Genomic DNA, 22420 nt, shown 5'->3' on the forward strand with positions numbered 1-22420 from the left:
GGACCGGGGCTTGGGGGGGGGGCGGGCTCGCAGCCTGTGTGGGGTTGACTTGGCGGCCCTGCGGTGCCCCTCCTCAGCGTGAGGAGAGATGTGAGGGGAAAGCGGTTACGAAAGCACGTTGATTGCACGGCGAGCAGTGAGAAACGGAGCTAAGCACCCTGTCACAGAATCATCAAATCACAGAATCATTAGGGCTGGAAAAGCCCTCCATCTGGTCCAACCACCCCCCTGCCACCAATGTCACCACCAAACCATGTCCCCAAGCACCACGTCCAACCTCTCCTTGAACACCCCCAGGGACGGGGACGCCACCACCTCCCTGGGCAACCTGGCCCAACGCCTGACTGCTCTTTCTGAGCAGAAATGTCTCCTCGTTTCCAACCTGAACCTCCCCTGGCGCAACTTGAGGCCATTCCCTCTTGTCCTAGAACTTAGTCAACTTTATGGAATTGGACAGATTCTTTTTTATTATTATTTATTAATTTATTATTTTGTCAGTTTAAGTTCAGTAAAGAAATGCTACACACAATGTCTATACTGGCCATTGAGCGTTCTCCCTAGATCTCTGACCAGCAGCTGAGGTGCCCAGCTCACTTGCTGTGGTGGCTTTACCCTGCTGGGCAGCAGAACTCCGCCACAACTGCTCTCACTCCCCCTCCTCAACAGAACCAGGGGAGAAAATACGATGAAAATGGCTCATGGGTTGAGATAGAGTCAAGAAGTTCCCTCACCACTTACTATCACAGGCAAAATGCTCAGCATAGGGAGGTTAGTGTAATTTATTGCCTAACAGGCTAAAGCAGTGAGCGCTAAAGGCAAACCAAAAACACCTTCCCCCATCCACCCTCTTCTACCCAAGCAGCGCAGGGGAACAGGGAATGGAGGTCAGTCCCTGACGTTTCATCTCTGCTGCTCCTTCACGGTCACTCTCTGCCCCTGCTCTGCCGTGGGACCCGTGGGCTGCAGGGGGACAGCCTGCTCCACCAGGGGCCTCTCCACAGGCCGCAGGGGAATTGTGCTGCGTGCCTGGAGCACCTCCTGCCTCCTGCTGCACTCACCTTGGGGGCTGCAGGGCTGTTTCTCTCCCATTTCTCACCCCTCTCTCCCAGCTGCTGTAGCATAGCAGGTTTTCCCCTTAACTCTGCTCTCCCAGAGGCCCAACCAGCACCACTCATGGCTCGGCTCTGGCCAGCAGCAGGTCCCTTTTGGAGCCAGTTGTAGCTGGCTCTGATCTGCCATGGGGCAGCTGCTGGGCTCTGCTCACAGAAGGCACCCCTACAGCCCCCCACTACCAAAACCTTGCCACATAAGGTCAAAACACTTGGACACCAAGTCAAAAATGAAGCAGTGTTACCAGGCTCTTCTGGAAGGTGTTGAGGAAAGTAAAACTTAAGCCCTCTAGCTTAGTTCTTGCACTGGTACTTCAAGATGAAGTCTGCACTACAGTACATCCTAGGTGACAAATGGATTTTCCTTTTCAATTAGCAGCCACTGCAGAAGATGAAGTGGGAACATTGCATAGCAAAGCAGGTTATCTCCTTCCTTCTGGTGGTGCCATGTACATAAAAAAGTCCAGAAGCATCAGGAGTGATCCCCGTTCCTTGTTGCGGGCATTGTGGCAGTTACTAAGCACAAACTATATCTTCTCATGGGACATTCATCTCAACAATAGCAGGATAAAAACAGTATAAAGAAACCTAAGTTATTGAATGTGACAGCTCCGAACTCACAGATCTTTACATGGGGACATTATCTGAGTATAATCAAGTTGTTGCTATTTCTAAGTAATAGCAGCATTGCTTAGCACCATGAGCACTGAATAACCATTAAAGTTCTTCTGTTCTTCTAACATCTTCCAGTCATCAAAGCATGTCATCATGCTGGTGCAGATCTTGCTTGTTTCACAGTCCGATTCCATCCCCGCTGAGTTTTGCTGCTTTGGAATCTTTCTGCTGGTGAAAATAAAATGACCTGCTTTAGGGGAAAATTATGTATTTGAGATGGGAGGGGTGAGAGGAGAACAGTAATGCAGTTTAATTCCAAACCCATCTTTCCGTTCATCTATGCAGGGTGCTGTTTGCCCACTTCCTACAGTGCAGTGTATTTTGATCTCATTTTGATTTCATTTGTGCTACCTTTAAAGGCAACATCTCTCTGTTTACCAGCACCACTAAAATAGTTATACTGCTTGGTAGATATTTCTCTATATATTTTAGATCTCCGTTAGGAAGCTGATCACCTTCTGTGGTGGTTTTACTCGGCTGGGCAGCTGAGCTCCACCACAACCGCTCTCTCGCTCCCCCTCCTCAAACGGAAAGGGGGAGAAAATACGAAGAAAAGGGCTCAAGGGTTAAGATCAAGGGTGAAGATAAGGACAGGGAGATCACTCAACAGTTATTGTCATGAGCAAACCAGATTCAACATAAGGAGATTAATGTAGTTTATTACATATTAATGATAAGCTAGAGCAGTGAGAAACTAAAAGCGAAAACGCATTCCCCTATCTATCCTCTTCTCCCTCCTCCTCCCAAGTAGCGCAGGGGAACAGGGCATGGGGGCTGCGGTCAGTCCCTGATGCTTCGTCTCCGCTGCTCCTTCATGGTCACTCTCTGCCCCTGCTCCGTGTGGGACCCGTGGGCTGCAGGGGGACAGCCTGCTCCACCAGGGGCCTCTCCACAGGCCGCAGGGGAATTGTGCTGTGTGCCTGGAGCACCTCCTGCCCTCCTGCTGCACTCACCTCGGGGGCTGCAGGGCTGCTTCTCACTCCTCATTCTCCCAGCTGCTGTTGTGCAGCAGGATTTTTTTCCCCCTTTCTTAAATCTGCCCTCACAGCGGCGCAAACAACATCGCTCATGGCTCGGCTCTGGCCAGCAGTGGGTCCCTTTGGAGCCAGCTGAAACTGGCCCGTATCTGACATGGGGCAGCTGCTGGATTCTTCTCACAGAGGCCACCCCTGCAGCCCCCCACTACTAAAACCTTGCCGTGTAAACCCAATACACCTGCCCATGTGCACGTCCATAATGTAACAGCTAACACCAGATACTGATCTGTTGCTGCGTTTACACTTTCTGGGCATGTTAGAAGGTGCTGTGCTGTGGCACATCATTCTCCCCGTGACCGGCAGAACTGTGTGTACCACCGCTGTCAGGCTCTGTTAGCAGCAGCCGCTTTTATTAGTAGGCAGAGGGAAGCCAGGTTGAGATCTTGGGGTGTCACAATCTGTCTGTTTGCTTCACAGGTTCTTTTGAGGAGCTGGCTAAAGTCTGGCTGAGTGGGGATTTGCTAGCCCAAAACAGGCATCCTTTGAAAGCAGTAGAGACTCCAGCCTTCGCTTCCCTCTTTTACTCTTCCAGCTTTTTAATATTCAAGATACTTCTGTGGCCAGAAGTCTGAGCAGGGCTGTTACTCAAGCTGTGACTGAATTGTTACTGGCCCAGGAGGGATGAGCGGACAGAAGTTGTGTCAGATGGTTAGCACTGCACAGCGGAGATTATGGTCGATCGTGCTCATCTTGACTTAGAGACAAAAAGCTTCCTGCCACCCATTTCTCATAATGCAGTAGAAAAAATACAAGGTCTCTGTCCTTTACAAAGACCGGAGGGTTGGTCTTCAAATATTCATTGTATGTTCAAAAGTGAACTCCTTATGTTATCATAGCTTAGCAGCACCCCAATGAATGACTGCCAGTGCTTTGCAGGGCTCCACCTTACCGGCTACACAGAGTTGGAGCACAAGAGTGGCCGAGAATATTGGTAAACATCCCTCCAGGCAATGCTTTGCAACTTCTTGTAGGCAGAGCCACTGCCGTTCTTTCCCACTACCTGCTGTCAGAAAAAAAGGAGGTGGCCAACAAGAAAAAATATTGAAGTGCTGCAGCTCTGTCGGGAAGGCTGCACCGACCACCATATGCTCCATGCCTTTCCTGTTGCTCCACCAGTCTGCTTCCAGTCCCCCAACACTGTTCCTCCTTGCTACGGGCAGTGTATCTGAGATAAGTCTGAAGGCTGAGCCCAAACAATTTTGAGGTAAAAATGTTTCCTGCATCAGCATTTGCCCACTGGTGCTGAAGGGAAAAGAAACAAAACGCTGATTTTTCTTTTGCCACAGCTCTGACTGGAAGAATTGAGAACAATGAAACATAGAACAAAGACACTGAACTTCCAAAGAAAACAATGTTACGTGCAGACAGGCTTGAACCAGATAAGCTGAGATGATCTGTATCCTTGTATGAGAAGCTTTGCCAGGGAAAGCAGGCCAATCTTTGCTTGTATTTCGAAGCAGCACATCGTCATGTCAAAGACAAAAGCACAGACTGAGTATTTGGGGGGGAAAAAAAAAAATCACCCATTGCTGAGTACTCGAGTGTTTGAAGAATCATCCTGTGTTAACCAGCACATTGACAATGCGTGAAGCCCTGCTGCTGAAGAGCTGTTTCACCTACTGGCTGTGAGGTGGTGATAGCAACGGTTAGCAAAAACAAACCAGACAGAAAACTACTTGCCGCCACTCAGACTATTCAATTTTTCCACTTCAAGCATGAAGTAACTTAAAGATGTTCCAAAAGAAAAAAAAAAGAAAAAAAGAAAGAAAGAAAGAAAAAAAGAACTGTACAGCTTGAAAACAGAGCAGCTCCTAGTTTGCTGTGCAGCCAGGCCACTTTCCCGATACTGAATTTGAGCTGATGGAAGACCGAACACCGATAACACTTATCACACTGATAATGAGTGATGAATTTATTTGGAGGTTTCCCTCCACAAAGGGATATGGGCTGGGGTTAGCATACATTAGACCATGGCGCATTCAGGGTTAGGCAGCCTGGATGAGTCGATTACCCAAAATCATGCATAGTTCTTAAGTCCCCAGGGGGCTGTGGAAGTGCCAGCCAACAAGAGAGGTGCCGTGCTGTGGAAATAACTTGCTCTTGTTCCACTGAATGAGTTTTTACACTTTCATCTCTGGCACTAAACGCAAATTAACTTCTTATAGCTGTGGCATGGTGGTTAGAAGGAGGCAGGGTACTCATCCACTAGTTTCCCCTCCTCATTCAGAAAAGCACATTTTTTTGACTGACCTTATGTTTGAATTTTCATGCCAGCCACAAAACAAAGGGCTGCTTTATTAGATCACTTGTCTACAGGACTTTGTAGGATTTAACGATCCTAGCTATGGCTGGGGAACAACAGAGCACTTTTCAAAGTGCAGGGCAAGTACTGAAACTTTGACTAAGGTTAAAATTCAAGTGGAAATAAACACATTGACACGCAAAGACCTTGACATATTTCTGGATGAATACAAATTGGCATTCGACAGTGATGTTAAAAAAAAAAATAGACATAATAACTTGTTAGAGTTCAAATGTCTTCACCAATATTTCCTGAGTGAGCAAGAGCACTGGACACAGATCCTGTTTTCAGATGGCCACGGTGCTGGTTCCAAGATAAACATGTATGAGTTATCCAACTGATGGTACAGAGTTCTGCTTTAAAAAGAAAAGTACACCCCAACCTGAAAGAGAAGGCTATTACCGTCTTTATGTCTTCCACAGACACTTATTTATGGTATGTGGATACATCTTGTGCGTGTCAACAGTGGAGCTCAGCAACTATTGTATATTTTAGCTATGCAAATAGTCAGTCTTAACTATTTGCAAAATAGGAAAGTGTGTGTAAGATTAAAACCTGAATGTGCTCAATTTTAAGCATATCCAGTCATCACAGCTTCACTGAAAATATGTTTTAGATTAGTCATTTTCCGAGTGAAGTTGTTATGTCTTACCTGAGACCTTGCACGATGATGCTCCTCTGCTAACGGCTGACAAGGCAAGGTGGCTCAGGACGCTGGTCTGTAGCCAGTGTTTCTTCCGTAGCTGCCACATTGCCCTCCCACGCTCTCAGCAGGGTGGCAGGCTGTCAAGAGAAACACCATTAAATGTTTTGTATCGCACAAGCATAAATACACAGTCAAGCCCTGAACTACACTGCAATGCTCACAGCATCACAGGGCCACCCTGAGCTGGTGCTCAGCCCCACAACTACCTTTTGGAGACCCCCAAGAAGAAGTCCCCAGCCCCACCGTTCTGCTGGGGCTCAGGGGAGCCTCTTGTGCTCCACTTGGTGCCCAGCACCTCCTGTCCTGTCCCAGCTCCGCTGACAAGGGCCCGGCTCCATCTTCTTTGCATCCTCCCTTCAGGTGGGCATGAACGGGACCCCCCAGAGCCTCCCCTTCCCCGGGCCGAGCAGCCCCGGCTCTCGGCTTCTCCTCCCCTCAGAGGGGCTCCAGGCCCTGCAGCCCCTTCCTGGCCCTTCACCGGCCTCTCCCCAGGGTGTCCGGGTCCTTCACGTCCTGGGGAGCCCAGAGCTGGGCCCAGCGCTCCGGGTGCAGCCCCACCGGTGCTGAGGGGAGAGGAAGGGTCCCCTCCTTGTCCTGCTAGGGACACCTTGGCTAATTCAGCCCAGGTCACCTCTTTGTGGCATGGGCACGTTGCTCATTTCATTCTTTCCCCAAAAAAAGGAGGAACATAAGAAGCAAAGTCTTGAACTTTCATTTCCTAGGAATTTGGGAAGTAGACTTTTTCACTTCTAGAACTGCTCGTTTATTATTGTAACAGGAGGTAAAACCTTGCATTTGCCCCACGTCCTTGTGGATGACCGTGATGTAACTTGTCGTGTAAATCCTCAGTTCTGTGAGTATTTGATGAGCGTGAGATGTTTGTCTTACTACGCTCACTAAATTGTATGCAACTCATCACATGCATTTAAGAAATGTAATGTTGGTTTGTATAAACATTCTCAGGAAATAGGATTAGTTTTAAACATAGTATGAGAAGGGGAGTCACTAAAGGATTATTGAGTTCTGTCCTGTTAACTGTTGAATGCCAATAAATAAATAATTAGGTCATAAGGGCAAAAGGACCAGGGTACTGATTCGGACCAGACACCCTGTTAGTCCAGTGCCTCATTTCCAACAGTGTCCATAAGCAGCTGACAAGGAAAGTAACAGTGATACTTCCCCACCAACTGCTCTTCCAGTTCCTACTGCTTTCCTCTCAGAGAATTTCCTGAACCTGATGTGATTTGTCTGCTTGGTAATCCTCAACAAATCTCTCCTCCCCCAAATCCTAATTTCCCTTTTAACCCAGGTAAACCTCTGCACCCACAGCCTCTGGCAACGACTTCCACAGCCCAGCTGCCCACGGCATGTAGAACCACCTCTTCTGTCTCTACATCTACATCAATATGTAAATGCATACTGACTTTTTTGCATGTTTTTTTTTTTAAACATTGTGGTATTAAACGTTGTGGTAATTAAACATTACCCTGAATTTCTCAGGCTTGTTTCTGATGTCCTCATGACTTACACACAGATTGTTCCCCCTGCTCCTCCATAGCCTACAACGACGACTTCCCTAACAAATCATTTTTATTCCTTCAAGAATAATTATCGCTGGATAGATTTATCCTGTAGCTCTAGCCTCATCTCGTTTTTCTATTGCTTGTAGCAAAGTGTTCCCAGTGACATGCAGTGAACTTTGAAAGACATTAATTTAGTAATCACGCAGTCACTGCATTTTAAACCTATGGATTAAAATTGAGTGGTTCATGGAAAAGTCTGAATGGGTGAAAGACAGCTTGGAGTCTTACCAAAGAATTGCAACTTGTGAGTCCTTATTGCGCAGCTCAGAGCTTAGTTGGTTACTCAGAAATCTGAGGGCCATCAGATGGGATCAGCTCAGTCCATCCAGTCCACCCCTGACTTCATCAGCACTGCGGGGCCAGGCAGGAGCTGCACAGGAGTGTCCACCACCCGCTTTTCCCCAAGCAAGTCCATGTACTCTGAGCTCCCTCTCTCTTTCCTCTCATCCCCCAGCTAATTCTCGGAGGACAGAGACAGCAGCTTAACCTCAAAGCAGTTCGCTGCAGCTTTTAACTTTATGCCACATGACGTAGAAGTGACACAACCGGCTCGAAGTATTCCTGCACCCCGCTGTTCGCTCCTGTCCTGCAGCGACATGACGGGTTCGGTGGGGAAAGCTGCGAGAAGGATCGGAGAACAGAGCAAGAAAAAAGAGGCAGTGGACCTCTCTTTAAAGAAGTCATCTCTTTTAGAGCTCCGTCAGTTCCCCAATCCAGCTCAGAGCAGAGCCCCACGGGCCCATCGGTGCAACCAAAGAAGCGGTGCAGGAGGACGATGCGAATATTTTGAGCCAATACCACCGAATGCTTTGAGGAGGTTTCACATTGCATTCACCCATGAGCCAAGCAGCAACTTGGAATATTTTTATCAGCAGGGAGCCCTGCGTACTCTGACTTTTAAAAGCCTGAGCTGCACAAGCAATAAGCCAGCTGTGTTTTCTGCTAAATGTGGCCCCATCAACACGCTTTCATCCCGTACTTGACTTGCAGTCCACGTGAAGGGGGGTCTAAAGGACACAATGCCTCTGCAAAGGGAATTAATAATCAGTTAGGCGCTTATCTGTACTGGCAAAGAATCACACCGCTTTAATCCTAACTTAAACAAGCAAACTGGAAATAAACCTTAATTTTTCTGCTGTTACCCTGACCTTCATCTTCCTCATTCCCTCTGCAGGAAGAAGCACAAGTGGGTGGCTTGGCAAGGCGGAGCAGGGCACAGCCAGAGCTCACGGGCCAAGTGCCGGAGGGTTTGTGGGTGAAGGCACCAGACAGGACTCCTCGTAGCTCTTTCTCCCAGCCGAGCTGTTTGTGCAGCAGTCTGATCCAAGTTTACAGCTGTCCTACGTCAGGGCTGACCCTGGGCACAGGAGGGGCAGGTTGCAGAGCCTGTCGGGGCACTCAGGGCTGTGACAGCCACCTCCCTTCCCATCACAGTTTGTCCCCATGCCTCGCAAATGTTTGGGTTTGGATTGGCAGCTGTTATGAAATGCTCAGGTCTTCGCTGAGCGTGCATCCCATCCCCTGGCATGCCAGATTCTTCCTGAGGTGGCCAAGGGCCACGATTCAGGGGGCAGCACTGTGAGATGCTCCATGCAGGCTCTTCCTGGCCTGGGGTCGAACCAGTGGGCACCCATACAGGCGGCGTGGAAGCAGCGTTTCCATGTGTGTCAGAGAAGCAAGGCCAAGACCTACCTCTGTAGGCTGGCCGGAGCCCCGTGCAGGGTTCGGAGACAAGTCAGGAGCCTCCTAACAAAGGGCTTGGTCCCACAGCCCCCAAGCAAGGAGAGCAGAGAGCTCCAACGAGAGCAACCAAGGGTCCAGCAGACTCCAGACACGTCCATGGCATCCAGGCAGGGCCAGGAAGCCAACTCAGGCCGGGATCAGCAAGGTGGGAGGCTGGGCACAGACAAACCTCAAGCTGAGCATGAGCTTGAGTTCCTGAAATATGAGAAATAAACCCCAAATGGGTCTTCCCATGGCAATTCCTCACTCACACTTCGCGGCAGGCTGACCCAAGGCTGCACGGCTTCAGCACAGGCAGCTACAGCCCCTTTGTGAGGGGAAGGGAGGAGGTTGTAGGGGCTAGTGGTGCATGCAACACCCTGAGGAAAGCCTCCTCTGGTTCTTCACATCCTCTTGCCACACTCTATCAACATTTAAGACCAGACGCTTCGGCCAGGGCCCTCTCAAGCTGCCTGGGAGTTGGTGCAGGCCGTGAGGGAGCTGGTCACAGCTTTGTGTCCCTCAGCACAGAGCCTCGCGCTCTCTCTTCCCTCTCCCCTTCATCCTGAGTTGCGGTAGCTTCAGACTTCTCCAAAGATGACATCTGCTTAATGTTGGAGAGATTTGCTGTTTCTTGGGAACAGGCAGGACACTCAGCCCTGTATAAATGTTATGACAGCTCTTCCCCCGAAAAGCCAGCATTCCTCCTCCGCCTCAGGCGATGCTGTGGCACCTAAAAAAGCATTCACAGGAGGCAGTTTAAAAACTTGGGCATTTTTTTTTTTGGCTCACGGATAACCTAATTGACTATAGCTACACCTGTAAATAAAGGTCAGGCCTCATCCTCTGACCTGGCACCGTCAGGGCTCTTATTTATATCACTGAATAAATTTATATCGCTGCTTTCCCCCCAGGGCAAGGTGGTTTCCTTCCTCCTGCTGACCAGGAGAAGCCGCTGGCCCCTGACCTCTATGCAGAAGGCAAAGCCAAACCAAAAGCAGTGCCAGCAGCCAGACAGCACAGATGCCTACGGACAAGTGTCCACACCAGTGCCTGGCCCTATTAAATTTACTGGTTTGGATGTGTCCAATTTGGATATGTCCATCTGGTCCACTGGGTAAGTACGTGCAGATTTTTTTTTTTCAGAATTTGGCCCTAAACCTGTTCAATTTTCTCCTCTGATTCTGCACTCAAGAAGGGGGAAGATTTATGTTACCTGTTATATGCAGGCTTCTGCATTTCTCAGTTCCTCTTTAAATGACAAGTTATCAGGCTCTTGGGAGAAATAAGTGGGGGAAAATCTAATCAAAAATGAGGTCAGACTGAGTAATTTCCTCATCCCTTTTAGCTCCGAATGTCTGACAACGTGGGTGCTGGCACTTCTGCCTTTTTCCACTCTTCCCTTCCTGTCTTGTGTCACTCGATCGGCTCGGCTGTGCTGGAGACCCAGCTTTCCCTTTTGTGCCAGCACGGAGCGAGAGGTAGGCAGTGACCTTGGTTTGCAGGCATCTCGCTGTCCCCCGTGGCACTGTCAGATACCAGATAAAGAGACTCCGTGCTTGATGAGCACTTTTACCTTCTGTCTCTGATCCAGAAAGAATATTTCAATTTCCCATCCTTATTTCATTTGTTAACCCTTCCCCACCAGCTTTCAGGGTGTTTTTCTTCCTCCCAGACTCCACTGGAAGTTACATTTACCGATTAGCAGTAGGCCAACATGCAGTGCTGTACGTTCAAAGACCCTTTTTTCCCCAAGGATCTCTAGGATTAGCCCTTTAGGGAAACATCATCCACCCTGCTTGCAGCACAGGTGTGCTGAATGCACAGGAATGGAAAACTACAAGTTAAAAATGTGTATCAAAAGTGGCTGGTTGTAGTTACAGGGGGAATTTCAGTGGCAGCATCAGCTAGGAACATCAGAGCTGCTGTCCCTTCTCATATACCCGTTTGATGTATCCCAGGGATGAGTTGAACACAGGAGGAAGGACTGTGACACCTCTGCTGCTGCGACCTGATGCCACACGCCCAGACCACGGCAGAACAGTTACTGCACACCCTGCCTCTTCATCGTGCCCTTGTGGCTGCATCCAGTCCGGAGCTGTGCAACTCTTCGAAACGTAATCTGCTCGTCCCGCCGTTTGCCACCAGCTGCACAGGGTTAAGAGCGGCGAGTGGGATATCCCGTGCACACCTGCAGCGTGGCTTCCCAGCAATCGGATGCTGCATTGCGACACGGGTGAAGCCCATAACTCCCGACACACCTTTCGTTTAGCCTGGGAATAGAGGGGTGGCTCCTTGAGCACAGGCCACACAAAGCCTGTATTCTCCGGTTGCCGTATCGCACCGAGAGGCTGTGCCACCAAGCCACCTTTGCTGCCGTGCCCTTGGGTAAACAAGGCCCAAGCACGCCTACAGGTTCCGGGCACACATCCACCTGCACACACCTACGGGCTTTCACTGATGAGACAGAGAAAACAGTAGCTTCTGAGTGTCCCTGGAGAACTTCTCCGTAAGAAGAACGCATGTACTTCACCATGAGGGGAAATACAGTGTATTTAGGGAACTGCAGTGCATTTACCTACATCCCCAGGTAGTCCTTTTTGGGGGAAAGAGGCTGCCTTCCCTCCAGCTGCATCTCTTTCCAGCCTGTATGGTGTCTACACAGTCTATCTGCCCAACCCGCTTCAGTCCATAAATCCTCAATCCCACATGTTCCTCATAAGAAACATCCTTTCTATCATTTGACTTTTTATTTGAGTGTTCCTCTCCTTTCCAGGTATATGAGAGGCAGTCTGAAAATTAGACAGCTCTTCATCTGGTATGTAGAGAGAAGAAAAGAGCTCACATAGCTTATTTTGAGCACTGTGATCATCTTCACCGATTTTCCCATGACCTAAGATACTTTTTTTTAATGTTCCAAATTCTTCATTAATGGGAAGCCTGGGGAAGTCTCAACCTTCTTTGTAAAGGAAAGGTGGTTTCTGGATCTCACAATGCAGAGCAAAAATATGAATCCCTAAAATCCTAAAAGAACCCCCCGATTCCTTGCTTTAAAAACCTCATATATTGTAATTCAATTCTGGGATTATTTGGGGCTGGACTCAGGGGAGGAATGTCTGGAGGTGTTGGTATCACAGATGTGCCATGGGAGTGGTGCATCAGGAGAAGGTGAGTCAGCTGCTACCCAGTTAACACCTGTGCTGGTGGGAGGAGAACCTTGCATCAGGTTTACACAGCGACGCCTCTTCATAAAGACACGCAAAAGAATGAGAAACATGCACTGAACTATGAGATTACGCGGGTTAAACCACGCACAAATGTATTTTCTTGGAACAAAAATCACGTGGGTGCAGAAATTATACTGGTCACTTGTTTCCATCCAAATATCCTCTTATTTCACGTCGATATTTTACCGTATCTTCTCTGCCAAAACTGGCTTGTGCAACCCAAAATCTGAATATGAGCAGAGCGTGACACTTCCGAATCTTGCTTCCCCTTCAGTTAAGAGCTCTGTGCGGTCTGAACAAGAGGGCTGCTTCCACAAGCAATGCCCACACGTTGTATGCATGCTGCAGAAAAAAAAACATTGGCTAAACAGGACGATATTTTGTGGGTATTAGGCAGGGAAGAACGTAGAAAATGGCTACATACCCATGTTTATACAAGCCCTACAGCTTGGGAGCTCCTGAGTTCTCCATGAAATTCAGCGCTGGTGGAGAAGGGTTGGAAGCTGCACAACAGCCTGATGAGTGGCTCAAAAGTGGTTTCAATTTTGTTTTCTCAACCCTCCTGCAAAGAGCTCTCATTGCATCGCCCCCAGCAAACGATGTCTGTGCTCACAGATATTGTTTGTCCCAGAAACCTGCCTCCTGGAGCAAAGCCTACCCAGCCGTGGCTCTGCGACACTCCTGTTATGCCTAACCCAGCCTAACCAACTCCGCTTTGTTTGAGAACCTCTGATATCGACAGCGCTCACAGCAGTCCGAAAAGCTGCATCTGAGAGGCCAAAGCCTCGGGAAAATTTTCTGGGAAGTCCGATCAAATGGGGACTGAACAACAGCAACAACGAAATAACAAAATCACAAGCCTCGGGAACAGAGAGAGGATTGTGCCGAGCGATCCCATTGTTTGCTGTAAATAACACGGTGCAGGCACGCTGACTTTTGCAAACACTGCAATTACTGTCTGGCTGCCCTAAATCTTCGCCTTCCCTCTGGAGACTTTCTCTGCTGTGTGTGATTTTTCACCGCTCTTCCCATGGGCTTTTTGCTCCCCGGCAGCGTTGCTTGCATGCTCGTCGTTTTCCGCTTTTCCCCTTCATTTCCCTATAACCAGGTCAACAAAAAAAAAGCGGCGTGTAGGGGTAGGGTGTGAGCGAGTGCCTGCGAGGGGTCAGTGGCAGCTCAGTCGAGCCACACGTTAGGAGGTGCCTGCTGACAGCGAGTTCATCATCCGAACGTTTGAGACAAGTCTGCAGCAGAGATAGTCCTCAGCGAAGGGAAATGATTGATGCAGTGCTCTGGCAGAGGGGAGAATAGGAAGGAAATGAAGAGAGAGATGGTCCGGGCGAGAGGCAGAGACACATTCTCGTTGCAAGAAATGAATCATTTTCACCTGAGGATGAGGGGACACCGTCTGCTCCCGTTTAGCCCGCCAGGAGAATTGGACTCAGCCGCAAGCACGCTTGTCACTGCCAGCAGGGCACGCACGAGAGACGTGGCCGCGGAGGAGAGATGTGACTAAATCCTCTCGAATGAAGTTTTCCGCTGATTCTTCTTGGCTTCTGCGTTTTAACCAGACCTGAGTGTTTCCGATTCTTGGGTCAGAAATTACACTCAAAACCCGTTTCTATTATGTGGACCTCGATCTGGGCAGCTGTGCCGATGCTGGCCAGCTGCAGCGAAGCTCAGTTTTGGGGAATGTTGACGAAACATTTCCTCGTGTGGCCACGATCTGAAAACCAAGGAACACAGGTTTCTAAACTAGCTTTTAACAACTAGATTCATAGTTTTTTCATGGCTCTCAGTTATAAATAGAACACAGATTAGATAATTTCAAGTTACTCTTTCTGCTTGCAAAGCCTTTCTTTTCCTACTCCGTCCCTGATGCAGCTATACCTCGCTACTCCTAGGTGTTCTACATGTATTATATATGTGTGTTTTAAGGAATTCAGTGCAACCGTCTGCACAGGAAGATTTTAATGCGTTTTTAGGATATAATGCATTTAGGAGGAGTAGGATGCTGAAGTAGGCTCATAGGTGAGGTGATCAGGAAATTAAATTTCGTAGCTTTAAAGCTGCTGAGTCCACTCCCAGAATCTATGCAGCCGGTGTTTTATTGATGTTGATTTATGTTTATAGACACCGGGTGATTTTATCACTCCTTCGTTTACCCAGATCCGTGAATGCTTCCACAGCTGACAATCTTAGTTAGATGCTAACTGACAGTAATTGCTGCACGGCTGGCTTTTTTCACATTCCTTAATTTACCATTAATGCCTCATTTATTATTTCGACTGTAAAAAGCTTAGTTATTCATTACTAGCTTCGCAAAGGCCAGGCAGTTACTCCAGATAACTGCTGGACAGATTTGAGCACCAGTACTAAAACTAATCGGGTGGAGCAGAATGCCACGCAACTCATTTCCCAGTTGATTTATAATCCTTCATCAGCACAGCAACACTTATCTGGATTTGACAGGCAGATCGTACAAATCGATCAGGACACCTTTGCCGAGCTGCAGGTACGGAAAACCTCACCTAGATGACACCTCTGTGGCTCGGGTTCGTCCTCCTTAACCTCGGACACTTCTCTGATGCTCCTGTCGGTGAGCCGCCTTCTCCCCTGGTGGCTGCAGAACAAAGGGTACACGCCAAAGGCTATTTATTTGCCCAAAACTTTGGCTGGGTGACGGAAAGGGTAGTGCTGGGGGAGATTTCTGCCTGCACTCCCTCTGCAGCTGGAGCTGTGCAGGGGGACGGAGTTGGCAGCTTCCCCCACGCTCCCACCGTGCAGCCACGGCACCAGGATTAATAGCCGCCTCCTTTTTTCCCCGGCCCAGCAAACCCCCTCCCGTTATACCCGCAGAAGTCTTGATTTATGTGGGGAAGCTTGAAGGCTCCATTTTGGAAGTCTCTGCGTGCTTTCAGATGCAGCCAGTCCTCATTTCTTGCACTGCGGGAAGTTTTGTTGTGCCTCGCAGGGAGCAGGACAGGAGGCTGCACAGGCTTGAAGCTTTCTCCAGTTTCTCTTGATCTTACACAACAGCCCTTGCACCTGTATTTTAAACCGATCAAAACGAAAGGCGCCACAATTACCATCCTGATACAATGACATTTCAATGATTAACTGAAAACAAAGAATTAAAAGGGGGATTACGGTATATCTTCAATCACAAGCAATTACTGTTTGCTAATAGCAACAACTGCAAGCCATTAAGTGAGTACGCCAGCACGACTGACAGTGGGTCTGCAGTATTAGCATGCCACTCAACTAGAGCAAACCGATGGCACGCTAGCCTGCATTTCAAGTGGGAGCTAGAATAAATACCAGGCTATTTTATTTATATTTGGAGAGCTACAATTTAGAGCCTAAAGTAAACGCCAGACTGGTTTATTTATATGTTTACATTCAGGTTGTACTTTAAGCTCCTGCCTTCTCCTAAGACAAACTCTTCCGATGCAGAAGCATAAACAAGATTCTCACTAGATCACCCTGGCAGTTTTATATCGCTCTGTCAACCAAGATCTTTTTGTATCGAATTAAGTGAGGCCAAACGCTTCTGAACTTCCAGCACAAATATTTTGCGGTTGTTGCAGAAAAGAGAAATTGTCGTTCCCGAGCAGATCGATGTAGCATCCTGTCTCTGAGCGTGGTCGGTGTTGAATCTTTCAGAAGGCGAGCTAAACCCTCCCCTTCCCAGCCCCTGTCCCTAAGTGCAGACAATGCACTTCGTCGTTCAATCCAGAAAAAGAATATCTTCCTGACCTTAGCCGAGCATAATTGCGTATAGCTTTATTTATATCAACATTAGCATTAATCTTTATGGTGATTACTGACACCGTTAGCAGGAGGGACTGCATATTTTATTAATCCTGTAATCTCCAAGCTCACTGTGCCAGCCGAGGACTTGTGGCAATCCTTCACTCCCCTGAAGTTCCTGCTATAGAAACCTCCCACTTCTTTGCAGGAGCTCCCTGCGTGAACCCAGCCCTCTTTCTCATCCCAATATCCACACGCCAGAATTTATCTGTGGCCTCTTTTTTTACTGGGATTCTCCGTTCTTCCCCCAGTGCCAGGGGCCGGTAGCTGTTCCCTTTTGCCTGCTCAGATCCACGGGGTATTACATGCCTCGCTGCAGCATGGCTCTGCTAACTTCTCCGCTCATCTCCTTACTGGCACTGCTCTCGGTATTAATGATCGTTGTGCTTAGGAGCCCTGGCTGCAGATTCACCGATTTAACACGGGAGCAGAGCGCTGTATCAATTAGCTTGACCTCCTAGGTCGTGGGGGCCGCTGCATTTCCCCCAGTTACCTTTGCGTTGCGACCTGAATTTTGATTTTTAAAACTCCGTCAGGATTTAGATGTACCTCCGATGCCTTTGCGCAAAGTCAGCTCGGCTGCCATATGATTTACCGGTTCGGGCTGCGCAGCGCATACAGATGAAGCTATACTTGTTCTGGGGCCAAGCTGGGTCCGGGAGCAACGCAGCTGCCTTGACACGGTGCTGAGCCCGGCGTTAACAAACCCTGCCTGCGCGCAGCTGGTCCTGCCTGCAACCGGCTCGAGCACCTTCTGTGCCACGTGTCACACACCTGGGAGCGGCAGCAGTGGGAGGACAGCGACAAGGTGTCCCACGATCGCCACGTGAAGCCACATCTGGCTCAGCGCAGCGGACGAAGCATTGCTTCGTGGTAGACCTGGAGCCCCTCGGACGTCTCTGCTCCGTGGCCCCCAACACAGGCTCAGCCCCGAACCCGTGCTGGCTGGGTACGTTTGCCTGGCATCGGAGGTGAATTAATAAACCCTCCTGCAACCCACTGTGCTGGCAACCAGGGTGCAGAAGCATCCAAGCCGTAGCTGCTAAGGGCTGAAGTACCTGAGCTGACTCGGTTCCAAGCGGTCCCTCCCGTGCTGCTCAGCAGAGCGTTTGCAGATGGTGCCTGGTGAGAAAAGCAAGCTGGGCGTACACATCTCTAGCACAAAGGTAAAAAGATAAAGAAAACTTTAGAGAAAGGAAAAAGGGGGAAAAAAAATCAGGCAAAAAGAATCACTGTCCCATTTTCCCCTCGAAAAGCTGTTAGTTATCAGTTTGAATCAGAGGGATCCTGGGGATGCTCTGTTTCGTGCCAAGCCTCTCGCAGGGTCAGCGAGCCTTCTTCAGCAAAACATGTCATCTTTCCTCTTTTCTATTTGTTCAGTTCCAGTTTTTAGTTCTAATTTCTACCTTACCTCTGAACAAGGGTAGGATTTTAGTCTAAATTGCCTTATTTCTTTTACGGAATTAAGACTGATACAGGTTGTCAAACCGCTCACCAAAATACATTTGTTGTTATCCGTTCCAAAAGCTTAAAATCACCGAAGACAGCAGGCTCGGAGAAACAGATGGGGGACTGCAACAAGCCAGTAACACAAACAGCCTCATTTTACCGGGAGAGTAAAAACTGCCTTGGGCTGCTGCCATGCAGCGTGGCCCCTCAGTGCTTTCCACACAAGACTCCACATGCAAAATCAGGCGTCGGTAACCTCCGCGCTTTGCTGTGGCACCAGGATTCACAGGTTAATTATACGCTGCCTGAAATAATCTCTCTTTTTTGACCTAACCGAAGTATTATAGAAAGGGTAAATCAAGTCTGATGTGAAACGGGATTCACCCTTCGGACGAAGAATAGTCTTGATGACTAGTAAGACATTTTTTGTTTCAGTAGCCTTGAGTTCTAACCCACAGCAGTAAATCAAAAATAAATAAATTGCACTGAGGTTTGGATCAGGCCAAATGTGATCTTCAGGCCTACACATTATATCACCCCACACATCAGACACCTGGCGTTATGGATGAAGAAACTATGAAGTCATCAACCCCCTTCCCTAAAAGGAGTGAAAGAAGAGTGAAATGGAGATATCTCTGTAAAATTATTTGGAGAGAACCCAGATACTAACGATGGGGAGTAAATAAGCAGCCAGGCAGCTGGAAACATTGTGGAGGTAGGGATCGGTTTGGATCAGCTGGGAGAATTTTATAGGAAACCCTATGAAACGACAGAGGGTTTCAGCTTCTGAACTCACTTGTATTCAGGTTCCTTCTCAGCATTCGCTTTTGAGTTTTCGGGGTGAGATGTTGGCACCGCCGAGATTTATGCCATCTCAGCCAGCGGGGCTGGAGCTGTTTATTCATCCAGGGAGAGCACAGACAGCTAAAGACCCCTTTCACCGTATCCATCAGCCTCCCAAACCTCTCTGCAGTTGGCGGGCGTTATTTCCAGGCTCAGCAAGCTGCTAGCCGTGACCCGCACACAGCGTGCCTGCTTAAACCCCTGTGTACTAGTTTCTCTGGGTGTCAGGGCCTAAGGAAGCTACACGCACAGGGATATACCCCGACCACACAATTTAGTGTGAAACGGATTAATGATTTGCTTATATTTTTATCACGCTGGGACAATCATTAACAAATTCTGCTTACTGCCTGGGTAGCAGATGGCTCCACCTACTCATGCCAGGGATGGAAACATTCCTAAAGCTTCAGGGCAGGACGGGGGAATGAGCTCGGTAATCTGCTAGGAGGGATGTTAACGGTTCAGGTACTCAGAGTTATGGTTCACAGGAAATCCCTGGGGAAGGGATGTGTGAATAAACAGAACCACAGGGAGCGTTCGGATGTGCGAGGTTACAAATGCCCCCATAACCTGTCTGAGGAAATATGAGTCCTCAAATCAATGCTCTTTTCAGCAAAAGCAAGTCTAGGACAAAGGCTTTGCTTGAGACATGGATTCCAGCTATGGCACAGCTGTGTAAGTGTCCTAAGAGCTGGTCAGAGACAGAAGAGAGAGAAATCCACTGGATCGGACTTGGCGTACGGGTGCCTAGGATCTGGTTTTATTTTACTTCTGTGCCCCCATCACTATGAAGCTATTCACGGCATTGCTAGGGAGCTAATAGTAAGAAACATACTCTTCTTTATTTTTACCTAACGTTCGTAGTCTGTGAAAGAGTGATTCCCGAAGATCTCCCTTGCCAAATGGGAAATGGGCCAGCTATCATCAAAGGCAGGTGCTAGTGGCAGTCCGCCTGCCCAAACCTCCCGATCTCCCTCTGCACATGCAGCATTCGCATTTCAGTAGCCTGGGGTTCCCATTTTACTCGGTCCTGCCAGAGCAGGAGCCACAAAGCGCCTCTCCTGCCAGCCTCCATAAGCACCCACCCTTATAATGCTCCCTGTAACGTGGGCAGGAGCTTCCTGCTGGCCATGCGCAGCTCATCAGCATCTTGGCATTCGGTGTATGGAAAAATGTCAGATATTACTGACACGGTGTGGATTTTGATCAGCAGCCTAGAGCTGACAGATTTTGCTGTTTGCTACTTATCCCCAAGCCATCTAGTTCCCTTTAGCACTCTGAACTCCTCACTCCAATGCTGGCACGTGTGGTTTTTAATTTAGTACCTTTTCACTGGTTAAGTTTGCTTAACAGATAACTGCCTGTCGGCTTTTACTTTTAACTTTGTGTTTGCTTAACAGCGAGGCTTTTCATAATTAAAGCCATTTTTCTGTTATTCCAGCATGCAATATTTATACTTCAGAAAAAAAATACCGAAGAAATGGTTTTGCATGACTGAACTACTGAAGGAAACACTCGCAGTGCTCCTCTGTTCTACCACGGTAACACAAGCTTTTAAATTTAGCTGGAGAAATTTCTGGCTCCTTCATCCGGTGTCTCTCGACGTTCATCATTTGTGACCCTCGTCAAGAGCTCTGAGTCAGTTCTCTCGGCACCAACACCTCGTATCCGTTCACACTGGATGAGATCCACGCAGAGCAGCCACAGAGCGAGATCAAGAATAAGCAGTCATGGATTTGTCTCAGAGAAGTATTTTGAGCACCACCACCACAACCAAAATGCTTCACATGATGGCAAGCTACATTGAAAATTCCTCCTCTTTCTTATCTAAGGTGCCTGCAAACCACAAATGAGGTAAGAAGCTAGTCAGCACGCAAGGAACGTACCAGAGGTTTTTAGGACACCGGGCCCTCTACAATATTACAGTTGACAAATTAAATGTAACAGCGATGGCAACACCTAGAATTGCATAAGAAAGAACTGATCAACAACTCGTTGCTCATAAAAAAGCTTGCTTTCAGTCTCAGACCCAGGCTCTACCTACGGAGATATCTTTTATCCAAAAAGATAACCAAAAGCCTCTATAAATACCTAAACGTTAACCTTGAAACAACAGCTGGTTAGGTAGAGCTTCCATGGCCACATTTAGACTAATACTTATTAGGACAATTAAAGACACTTTGGAAAATAAAGACCATGTCCCAGTTTGAGTGGTTTCCCCCTGATTTGCACGTAGGTCGCAGAACCTCGTATTATTCAAAAGCAATTCGTCATCCATAACTCCGCTGCCTTGCCACACAGGCCACAATCCCCCTCAAACAGCCTACGTCCACGGGCGCTGAAATCAATGGGGACTTTGTCGCTGTTTCAATGGGCACAGGACATTTCCAGAACAGCATCTGCAGCAGTTCCCACATAGGAACACCAGGAGTGATCTCCATTCGTAACTAAATGTTTCACGTTTCAAAAGACTGGCCTCAAATATGCTTTAGATTTTTTTTTTAATGTCTTTCTTCCACCAGGCTGCATATTCATCAGCTTTAGTCCTAGAGATGATCTTAAGAGCTTCTCCCAGGGGACCAGAAACTTCTTTCTAATTTGCGTCTTTATTAAAATAATCACAGCTTGAAATTAACTTTTTTGTTTTAATTGCTCACAATCTTTGCTACTTGCATGAAAAGCAAGTAGCACATTTCCATGCCTTTTATGAGTCTTTTGCTTATTTCTTTGTCCATTTGCCTTTAGCAAGCAATTCATATTCCAAACACAGAAAAGCAAGAAACTGCAGGTAAAGAGAAATTAATTAACAGTTTATTTTAGCTCAGGAGAAAAAAAAATAAATAATAAAAAAGCAAAAACATCAAAATGTAACCATACAATATTTATTGTTTGGGAAAGATTAGGGAAATCAAGAAGACTTATTTTCAAATGTTCATTTTGGAAAGGAAATCCTATAGAGCTACTTAATTTATACCTGATATTTCTACTTGAATACCTAGTATTAATTTCTCAGTAGCTTTGTTTCAGTTTTTGTTTCAGTAGCTTCAGTTTCTAGTTTTAAAGTGAGGCAAATAATAGCCTTCTATATTATAAAGGCATTTCATAAATAGTTTAGGGCCAGACTATGCCACATTTTATGTTGTGCGATAGCCTACAATGCAAGTATCCCTAAAGGACGTCTGCAACAGCTCCAAAGACCAGCTTCCTGAGGGAGCACTCGCACAACCAGGTATTAGGGACAGTAAGGAATGCCAGAATCCGGCTGTTAAAACTTCGTCGGATGCTCAAATGCTGTGGTGACAGCAGCCATAAAAGCTATAGATCAAGTACACCTAAAACAATTCCACTTTGTTACATTCCTATTGTCGAAAACATCCCTTGATCTCAGTGCTGCCACTGTTTATTCTCAGCACATTTCATTTTTCTTATCTAAGACCTCTGAATTTCTCTGTGGACAAGGACATAAGTGCAGATACTGCTGCCAAGTAAAACTACTGCAATGAGTTCTGCTTTGTACAACTTTTGAAAAACACAGAAACAGATCGCTTCTCGGGTGGTGAGGGCTTAGTAAGGGTGTCCCTTCTGCTCAGAAAGGTACAAGTCATAGAATCACAGAACCATTAAGGCTGGAAAAGCCCTCCAAGATCATCTGGTCCAACCATCCCCCTACCACCAATGTCACCACCAAACCATGTCCCCAAGCACCACGTCCAACCTCTCCTTGAACACCCCAAGGAACGGTGACGCCACCACCTCCCTGGGCAACCCGTCCCAGTGCCTGACTGCTCTTTCTGAGCAGAAATGTCTCCTCATTTCCAACCTGAACCTCCCCTGGCGCAACTTGAGGCCATTCCCTCTAGTCCTATCACTAGTTATCTGCGAGAAGAGGCCGACCCCCAGCTCCACACACCTTCCTTTCAGGTAGTTTTAGAGAGCAATGAGGTCTACCCGAGC

The 22420-nt window shown here is 47.8% G+C and overlaps 2 long non-coding RNA genes across 2 annotated transcripts; both read right to left on the minus strand.

Annotated features, from left to right (window-relative positions):
* Positions 1–52: 52 nt before the first annotated feature.
* On the minus strand, positions 53–8782 carry LOC310893176. Its single transcript, XR_014578781.1, has 3 exons — positions 8561–8782; positions 5776–5906; positions 53–1952 (listed from the first exon to the last, which is right to left on the minus strand). It is a non-coding gene; the product is annotated as an uncharacterized lncRNA (long non-coding RNA).
* Positions 8783–12420: 3638 nt separating this feature from the next.
* LOC310893299 lies at positions 12421–15406 on the minus strand. Its single transcript, XR_014578883.1, has 4 exons — positions 15215–15406; positions 14893–14984; positions 12786–14087; positions 12421–12703 (listed from the first exon to the last, which is right to left on the minus strand). It is a non-coding gene; the product is annotated as an uncharacterized lncRNA (long non-coding RNA).
* Between the last annotated feature and the right edge of the window lie 7014 nt (positions 15407–22420).

Source organism: Anser anser (assembly GCF_964211835.1).
Source record: "Anser anser genome assembly, chromosome: 2".
NCBI lineage: Eukaryota > Metazoa > Chordata > Aves > Anseriformes > Anatidae > Anser > Anser anser.